Here is a 9,988-nt window from a genome sequence, read left to right on the forward strand (position 1 = left end):
CCCAGGAGTGCCCAGGCTGCCAAAGAGCCGGGATGTCCCAGACACTCACAGGGGTTCCTGTCATGGGCACAGTGGGAGCCTCAGGCAAAGTTTATTAGAGAAGCTCCTGTTGGGTCACAAGGTGCAGAAAGGAGCCCCAATAGCCCCCACAGATCCCCAAATTTCACCATTGAATCAGAGATGACACAGACTCAGAACAGAAGGCTAAGGGCTAAAAGCCACCCTTTTATTCAGTCCTCTTCTTCTATATCTTGGTTTGCTACAGGTGGACCTCATTGGTCATTTAATCAACACATTTCACAGGATTGGCCAATTAAGACAACACCCTTCCGTAAACAACTTTATGGAAAAGAGCCAACTTATTACAAATACATTCGGGAACTAGTTATTAATTTTGTTTTACATTGGGCCTTTCTGGGGCTCCGTGGATGGGGAAACCCTCCTGCAGCAGTTCTGTGCCAGGTAAAAGGAGATGCATGGGACTTTTTGGTCTCCAGCTTCTTGTTTATCATTATCTTATATAAAGTTTTGCATTTCTGTGCACACCAGGCTCAGCACGCTGGAAAAGCACCACAAAATGGCCCCAAAATGTACGGTTTCAAGGTCTTTTAAAGTTATCTCATCCAATTAACTCTTAGAATGTACATTATTTCTACTTATCGACCAATAACTCATCCCTTGATGGTCCACATAACCTCTGCTCTGTGCTTTCCTTGACCGATCACCCTGTGCCAGCAACACTGCAAAATGGAGCAGATGAAGAAGAAGACAGTGACTACACCCAAATTCCTCCATCTTGCTTCCTATCTACACCGTACTAAAAATCCCAAAACCTAAATTTCTCACCCAAGTGTCATGCTATACTACCCTCTAATCTATTTTACACTTGGATAAATTCTAATCTATCTCAAAGTCTTGGAAGTCCTCTCTATAGGCGAAGGTTAAAGGCAGCGTTTTTCTGGGGGTCAGGACCCCTCGAGCAGACAGAGAAATATTCCCTGTGGCCTGGATTCCCACACATTTAACCTAAAAATCCTTAACCCTTAACATGTGAAGTTACCCAAAAATGTTCCAGGTAAGTAGGATTAGAAGCAGAAGAAATAGAGAACAACAGCAAGACATAAGATCCATAGAAAGACACACAAATAGGTAGCAATTGCTCAGGTTCCAGCATCACTGACACAAGAACCCCAGGAGAAGGCAAGATCCAGACCCTGGGCTGGCCTCGCTCCGGCTTTTTACCCCCTGGGCCCCATGGCCCCGCCCCTGGGGTGGGACTGCCAGCTGCTTGGCCAATCAGAGCCAGGGTAGCACCAGCTGCTAGTGTGTGATTGATTGATTGACAGCTGGGCCAATCAGAGCTGGGTTAACATCACCCCCTGCTGTGTGATTGACAGCTGTGCCAGGCCAGGGCTGGGGGCGGGGCTCTGTCCCACCACAAACCAAGGCCTGACCCGGCAGTAGGGCTTTGTGGAACCAAGAGGCCATTGTTGCATTTCAGGGCCTTGTGGAGCCAAAGGGCCGTTGTGATCCTGCAGGGCACCGTGGATCCATGGAGACCATTGTGACATTGCAAAGCCCCATGGAATCATGGAGACCATTGTGACCCTGCAGGGCCTCATGGAAGGAAGGGGCCATTGTGACACTATGGGAACTTGTGGAACCAAGGGAATCATTGTTGCACTACTGGGCCCCAATGGAACCAAGGGGCCATTGGACACAGCGAGGCTTCATGGAATCAATTATGACACTGTGGGGCCTTGTGGAACCATGGAGACCATTAAGATCCTTAAGGACTTGTGTAACCAAGGGGCCATTATGACACCTGAGGGTATCATGGAAGCCAGAGAACCATTGTGGCACTGCGGGGCCTCATGGAAGCAAGGAGCCATTGCAAGGGACACTTGCAGGGCCCTGTGGAACCAAGGGAACATGAAATAGGTGTGGCTGCCTTGGCCTCTCAGGTGTCACCTGACAGGTCTGGCTGACCTTGGAATGTGGAAGGCCACTCCCATCTGCCCCTGAAACACTGGGGCTCTGGGCTTTTCTTTTTATGGAAAAGAATTGTCCATTTTTTCCAGGCATCCATGGCCTAAATTAGGATTCCACCTCCAAATTTCTGTGCATCCAAGGATTGCTGTCAGACAAAAGCTGCCAGGACAAACAGGTCTGGCTGGTCTTTAACTCCTGAGTGCCAGAACTCACCTGGCAAAACACTGGAGAGGGCTCTGTGCTTTTTTTTTTGTATGGAAAAAAATCATCCTTCTCCAGGCATAAATGTCTGAAATTAGGATTCTACATTCATAGTTTTGAATATCCAAGGGTTGCTCCAAGCAAACCAGCCAGGACAGACAGGTCAGGCTTGCCCTGGCCTCTGGTGGTTGCTGTTCATCAGCTCCTGAAACATGGGGGCTCCATGGTTTCCTTCCTATGGAGACCAATGTGACATTTGGGAGCCTTGTGAAATGAAGGGGCCATTGTAGCACTGCAGAGCACCATGGATCCAAGGGACCATTGTGACACTGTGGAGCCTCGTGGAACCAAGGACATCATTGTGGCTCTGTTGGGCCACATGGTCCCAAGGGACCAGAGCAAAGCAGCAGTCTGGGAGTTAGCCCAGCTGTAACTCAGGGTCAGCCAGATTTTACCTCAAAAGATTTGAGCATGACTTTCAAGCCCTGAGAATCCTTTGTCTAACTTAGGGTGATCTTGGTAGTTCCCCAATAAGCCTTTAGTGTTGCTATGCTAACTTGTCCAAATTCTACTCCCCTATTGGTTACTTGTTTCTTCTATATGATCATTGTTCTAGAGTTTTCTAGCCCCAAGTGTATATGCTGTTGCTTCCCCTTTGTCTCGGTCTTTGGATCCTGTCCCTCATACTGTGCTTGACTTCTCCATGTTTATTGTTTTTCACCCTGTTATGAGAGTTCTTTTTGGGCAACTCCATTGAACCCGCTCCTTTTTCATATTTGCCTCGCCCTGAAGTCAGGGAACCAAAGAGGTTCCAGAAATTTTCTCAAAATTGTTTGAAATTGTTTGATGACTGTCAATGGACTTTTGATAACTATTGATGGATTTTTCTGCAGCAAGACTGTTTCAGGATCAAAAGGGACTTTCAGAGATGGCAAAGAGGAACATCTTCAGTCCATGGACTTTTCCTGAAACTCAGCTGTTCGGACTTGGACTTTCTTTACATTGTTCTTGCATTTTTCTTATATTGTAAGATTGTTTTAGTGATATGATAGAATTTTATGTTCTACAGGTGAAGAAATTCCCTGTTCATTCCACAGGAGCACCTGACAGAAGTTGATTGGCAAAAGATAACCTATCAAGTGTTTGTTCTTTCCTCTGTATGGGCTCAGCAGAGAAAATTACAAACACTTTTCTTTTTAACTAAATAAAAAAACACAGATATTTTTTTATGAAAAATCCTTTATTAGGATTTTTCCTGCTGAATCTGAGAAGTTTCAGCAACAAGAGCTAAACAATAATTATCTGCTGCTGTGGAATGCAACAGGTGGGTCTGTGATTGGTCTCCTGTAGATGTTTGGATCCGGTGACCACTCACAGCAGAGCTGGCTCTCGCATCTGTCGGAGCCAGCTACCTTTTGTCATCATTCTTTCTATTCTATTCTTAGCCTAGCTAGCTTCTGGAAACCTTTCCTTTTTCTTTTTAGTATAGTTATAATGTAATATATATATATATAAAAATAATAAATCAAGCCTTCTGAACATGGAGTCAATGTTCTCGCCTCATCCCCAATTCAAGAACCCTTGTGACCACTGTCACACCATAATTGATTTGGGGTGTTCTGGTGGCTGACCCCCTAAGGCGGAGAAAAAAAAAATGGGCAGCCGGATGTCCAAAGTAGAAAGGAGCATCCATGGATGCTTTAAGTTAATTCTTACTGATCATGGCAAAATATTTTCAAAGAACGAATTAAAATCAATCATGAGGTGGATCATTAAAAATTTTCCAGATGCCTCTGCTGACGAAATCCATACCGATTTTGGAACTCAGTGGGAGGTAAATTGTACAAACTTTCGACCAAAGGGACCCCCTTGCACCCCTGCATGCTCCCCCATCCTTGAGACCCTTCACCAGCAAGCAGCGTGTTGAAAAACTCAATCTGTTGGTCACTCCTAACTCAGGACCTCCCCTCAAACGTGCCTTTCTCAGACTTTTCACCATGCTCCAAGATGGCAATGGCCACGGGGTCTTGGAGCATCATGTCCTGGAGAATCAAGATGGAAGGAACCTGAATGTGGCTCGGGAGCCCGACCATCCTCCCTCCATCTTGGCTCCTCCACTTCCTGCTACCACAACCTTCTCTTCCGCCCTGAACGAACCTCCAGACTCCACCGCCACAACTGCGGGTCACGCCCCCACTGTAAATCATTCCACCTCCACCCTGGGCTATGCCACCAGTTAAGGAAGGAGACTGGCAAATAGCCTCAAAACTCCTCATTGCCCCTGTATGAAAGAAGGGGGCAGAATCCCAGGTGTCAGCCATTGGGTTACAGGGAAATCAAGGATCTGTGTAGGGCAGCTAAAGACCATAGGAAGGACTGACCTTGTTTTAATGGCCTAATGAGGGCCATGTTTACAGCACATGTCTTAATCCCCTATGATTTAAAATATATTATGACCATGTTGTTGTCACCTACACAATACACCCTGTGGGAAGCGGGATGGAAGTGTTTACTGAATCAATTAATAACAGACTATGCTAATAATGAGGCCAGGGTAGAATTGACAATCAACCATCTAGCTGGAGAAGGACAACACAGCCTACCAGATGATCAAGCAGCAGGTATCCCCAGAGAAGTATTGGATGATATCAAAGAGGTGGCTTTGAAAGCTTTAATCCAGGTATTGGATGGCAGCACTCCCAATTTGGACTACCTTGGGTGGCTGCAGCTGAAGCTTTAGGACAATTAGACCATCCTGGGTGCCTGTTAAGTAAGCAAACCAATGCTCCCTCCCTCACACTGAGTGCCCTGCTCTCAGACACAGAGACCATCAGACATGCCACCTTGCAGAACAGCGACAGAGAGTTTTTACTCTGGGCACATGGGCATGGCTGTGTAGACTCTGAGGATGTGTTGCATGAACCCTCCAGCCACAGCGAGTCAATCCACAAGAGCATTCAGGTACTGAAGGAAGGGTTCAAGAAGCTTCAAGTGGAAAACAAAGACTGGTTCAATAAACTTTTCCAATCCAAGGGACTAAGAGGGTAGATGATGTCAAGCTAAAAACAGGACTATTAATTTTCATAGTTGTTGTTATTGTATTGTTAATTGTCCCATGTTTGTTTGGATGCTTTTAGAATGTCTTACAAAAATTCTTTTCAGTTCCATCTTTGTTGTAAAACAGAAAGTGGGAAGATACTCAACACAGGCTCCTCATGGACTCCTTGGAGGAGAGAATTGGAGGCCAAGATGGCACAAAACCTCTCAGAGACTCAGTGTGGGAGGGAAAATCCTTAAAAGTACCTAAAAGTATTCTTAAATCCATAAAGTACTTTAAAACCTTGAGTATCTCAAAGCATTAATGAGCCCCACTGAGTGTCAGTACAAAGCTCTCAAGGGACTCGTTAAAGCAGATAATTGGGGCCATGATTGCACAAACCTCGCTCAGAGTCTGTATCAAAAGGGAAACACCAAGTACCTTAAAATGACTGAAGTACCCTGAAGCATTAATGAGCCCACTGAGTGTTGTTACTGACAAAGCCTCCAGGGACTAATTACAGCAGATAATTGGAGGCCATGATTGCACAAACCTCTCAGAGAGTCTCCAAGGCAAAAAGCCAAAGCCAAAGTCCTTTGAAAAACCTGCAGTCCCTGCAGGGAGCATGAAGGAGCCCCCAGGGCCATTGCTGAGCAAGGCTCCCCAGGGACTCCTTCCAGCAGATCCTTGAGGCCACTGGGATGTGGGCTGGGGGGGGGATGCTGAGGGCAGGACAAGGGGCTGACAGTGCCCAGCCTGGCTGGGGCTGTGCCAGGAGGCCCCAGGGCCTCAGGACAAGGTGTTCTCTGCCAGCCCTTGCTGGCACAGACCCTGCTGTGCCCCAGGGCACCAAGACTTGGCTTCTCTTTGTCCCCACCTGTCAGCACTGCCTGCAGTTCTCTGCTCTGCCTGGGGCCTGGGGACACTTTCTCAGTCGTGTCCCTCACTGGGACCCATTAAAAGTCCAAGAAACTTTGGAGTTGGATTCTGCCTTGGAGTTCTGGAGAGGGTTTCTTCAGCTCCCTCTGGGGACTGATGTTCAGGGCCTGAGCACAAAGCCCCAGAGGCTCATTAAAGTCCTTGTGCTGTGTCTGTGCTGCTGAGCTGGGCTGGGCTCCTGGCACAGAGGCAGCTCCTGGTAACCAAGCAGAGCTTCAAAAGCACATTTCTCTTGATGAGCAGCTCTTCTGCCAGCCCAGCAGGGCTGGGGCACTGCCTGCAGCCAGCCCGGGCACAGCACAGAGGCACAGAGAGCTTCAATCAGTCAGGGCTGGGAAGGTGCTGAGAAGTGCCTGGGGCACAATCACTGCCAGCCCTTGGCACAGGAACCTCTCTGGCTGCAGGACAATGCAGCTGCAGCCCTGGAGCCATCTCCAAAAGCTGGAACATCCCAATGCCTGCAGAGCCTGTGAGTACATTCTCTGATTGTCTCTTGTGCAGAGCAGCCAGGGGTGCCAGGGCTGTCCTGCAGAGCAGGGTCCTGCAGCCCAGGGCGCTGTGCTGGGGCAGGGACTCTGCTGCCTGCCAGGGACGGCTCTCAGCCAGCCCTGGCAGCTGCTCCCAGCACTGGGGGACAAGGTCTGGGTGGGAGGAGACAGCTGGTCAGGCTTTGGAAGTGTTCTCCCCTTGTGTGGGGAGGATGCTGCATTGTTCAGGACTGCTCCCAGCATGGCATTTAACTGCAGAACATTTCCAAGTAGATTGTACAGGGAGCAAAGTGAGACAGGGGCTGCATGAAAGTAATAATCCTGCTTTTCTATTCTACTGTTCTGGGTTGCCTGGATGGGAAATTGCACAGAGATATTAATCTCTCAGTTAAGGTTGAGAAAAAAAAAAATAAATTCAGATCTCAATAAAACCAGGCAGTTAAGGAAATCAGCACAGGGCCCCTTAGAGGCAGCATCATTTTTACTTTTCCAGCCTCCTCAGGGTTGCTCTGACGTTGCCATCAGAGCCTGCAGAGCCAGAGCTGCCCCTGGGCAGTGCCTGAGCTGGGAGGGCTCTGCAGGGCAGAGCTGAGCCCCCAGGGCTGGGCTGGGCTCTGGCAGCACTGGCAGGGCCCAGCCCTGGGCACAGGGAAGCAGCTGCTGGCAGGGACAGCTCAGGCAGCAGCAGAGCCCTGGGCAGGCAGTGGGGGGAAAGTGCCCCCAGGCTGTGCTGGGATATTTCAAGTCCTCTCCAAACCCAACTATTCCGTGATTCCTTTTCTTACAGATCCCCATGCCAAGGCACAGCAAATGTCCAACAGCAGCTCCATCAGGCACTTCCTCCTGCTGGCATTGGCAGACACGCGGCAGCTGCAGCTCCTGCACTTCTGCCTCTTGCTGGCATCTCCCCTGGCTGCCCTCCTGGGCAACGGCCTCATCATCAGCGCCGTAGCCTGCGGCCACCACCTGCACACGCCCATGTTCTTCTTCCTGCTCAACCTGGCCCTCAGCGACCTGGGCTCCATCTGCACCACTGTCCCCAAAGCCATGCACAATTCCCTCTGGGACACCAGGAACATCTCCTACACTGGATGTGTTGCACAGGTTTTTCTGATTTTCTTCTTCCTTGGATCAGAGTTTTCCCTGCTGACCATCATGTGCTACGACCGCTACGTGTCCATCTGCAAACCCCTGCACTACGGGACCCTCCTGGGCAGCAGAGCTTGTGCCCACATGGCAGCAGCTGCCTGGGCCAGTGATTTCTCAATGCTCTCATGCACACAGCCAATACATTTTCCCTGCCCCTGTGCCATGGCAATGCCCTGGGCCAGTTCTTCTGTGAAATCCCACAGATCCTCAAGCTCGCCTGCTCACACTCCAACTTCAGAGAACTGGGGCTCATTGCTGTTAGTTCCTGTTTAGCATTTGGTTGTTTTGCGTTCATTGTTTTCTCCTATATGCAGATCTTCAGGGTTGTGCTGAGGATCCCTTCTGAGCAGGGACGGCACAAAGCCTTTTCCACCTGCCTCCCTCACCTGGCAGTGGTCCCCCCTGTTCCTCAGCACTGGCATATTTTGCTCAACTGAAGCCCCCCTACATGTCCTCCCCATCCCTGGATCTGGCCCTGTCAGTTCTGTACTCGGTGGTGCCTCCAGCCCTGAACCCCTCATCTACAGCCTGAGGAACCAGGAGCTCAAGGCTGCAGTGTGGAGACTGATGACTGGATGGTTTCAGAAACATTGAACTGCTGGCCAATTTCTGCAAATCATTTTGTAATAAAAGTCATTTTTGGTACTTCTTGTTGCTTTCATTTTGGAGATTTCTTTCCTTGTTTTTTTTTTTTTTCATATTGTCCACAAAGAAATGTCATTCCTTGTGCCATTTTTCTCATTTGTTTCTCTCCACCTTTCCTGTGGCCACAGACTGTGTCAATGAGGGGCTGTGCTCTCAGTAAAGGAACTTGAAATCTCCAGCAGAGTTTTCTGCAGAGAGATGCCCTTTGTTGCCTTCTCTGGAGCTGCAGCAGCAATGTTCCTGCAGAGCTGGGGGCAGATCAGGCTGGCCCAGCAGCTGTGTGCGCCAGCAGCAGCACTGGTGCTGCCCGGTGCTGCTTTCCCCTGCCCCGCTGCCCTGGTGGCCCTGGTGTTGCTGCAGGCCTGAGTGCTTCGAGGGCCGGGCACAGCCCTGGGGGTGGCAGTGCCGGGGCCGCAGCAGGGACAGGCCATGGGCACTGCTGGGGCAGCTGGCGCCTCAGGCAGGCCCTGGGGGGCTCCAGGCTCCTGCCCAGGCTCTCTCAAGAACACGGGCCAGGCCAATGCTCAGCACAGAAAAACCCCGTGAGCAGCAGCCCAGGCTGGCCGTGGGCAGGCTGGGGGCAAACAGCATGGCTGGGGGCTCTGCAAGGCCCTGGGGCAGACGGGGAAGGAGCAGCAGGCAGAGGCTGATCCATCCCCAGTGCGCTGCCAGCCCAGAACGGCGCCCCAGAGCCGCCCTGATGGGCTGCTTTTCAACAACATCCCCCTCTGCAGCCCTGGCCTCTCCCAGCTCACACAGGTGCCCCATCCCTTGCAGGCACAGACACGGCAGCAGCGCAGCAGCCCCTGTTTGCATTGCACAGAGCAGGGGGAGCACCCCATGCTGTTGCTGTGGGGACATGAACCCGAGGGAGCACAAATGCCATCAGCCCCTGGGGCCAGCAAGGGCGAATGGACACGGGGGAAACCACCCAGCTTTGTCTGGCCTCTGCACTCAGCCAGAAAGTTTGTCCCCATCAGCTGGGGGTTCCTGTCCTGCAGACGCTGTTGCTCAGAGCCAGGGCTGCCTGGCAGCCACCAAACTGCCCCTCAGGCATTTCCTTCTTTGGCTTCACCTTTGCTTAGCTTTCTTTACTCTTTTTGCAAAATTTCTTTCTCTTGCCCACCCCTGCTCCCTCCCTGCAAACAGCCCATCCCTGGTTGCCCTTCCCCTCCCCACCCCCATTGCAGTTCCTGACTTGGCCCCATGGGAACGTCCCTTGGGCAGCAGGATCCTACAAGTGCTGCAGGAATTGTGCTCAGTAGGCTCCTGCAGTGCCTTCCTGCTGCTCCTTGCCAGAGGCAGCCCAAAGCCAGGGGGGCACATCTGGGCTGCTGTGTCTGGCTCTGCCCCTGTTCTGGGCAGTGAGGGAGGAGCTGCAGAGTTCTGCAGGACTGACAGGATGGCTGGCAGGAGAAGCTGGGAGGGACCTGGGCTGCTGGAGCTGCTGAAGAGGAGGCCCAGGGCTCATCCTGCAACTGCTCCAAGGGTGGTGGCCTTGCAGATCATCAAGTCCAACCTGTGCCCTGACACTGCT

The 9,988-nt window shown here is 50.9% G+C and overlaps 1 pseudogene; it reads left to right on the forward strand.

Moving 5' to 3' along the window:
- Nucleotides 1-7,812: 7,812 nt before the first annotated feature.
- On the forward strand, nucleotides 7,813-8,400 carry LOC115916939 (annotated as a pseudogene).
- The last annotated feature ends 1,588 nt before the right edge of the window (nucleotides 8,401-9,988 follow it).

The sequence above is a fragment of the Camarhynchus parvulus genome, unplaced genomic scaffold (assembly GCF_901933205.1).
Source record: "Camarhynchus parvulus unplaced genomic scaffold, STF_HiC, whole genome shotgun sequence".
Taxonomy (NCBI): domain Eukaryota; kingdom Metazoa; phylum Chordata; class Aves; order Passeriformes; family Thraupidae; genus Camarhynchus; species Camarhynchus parvulus.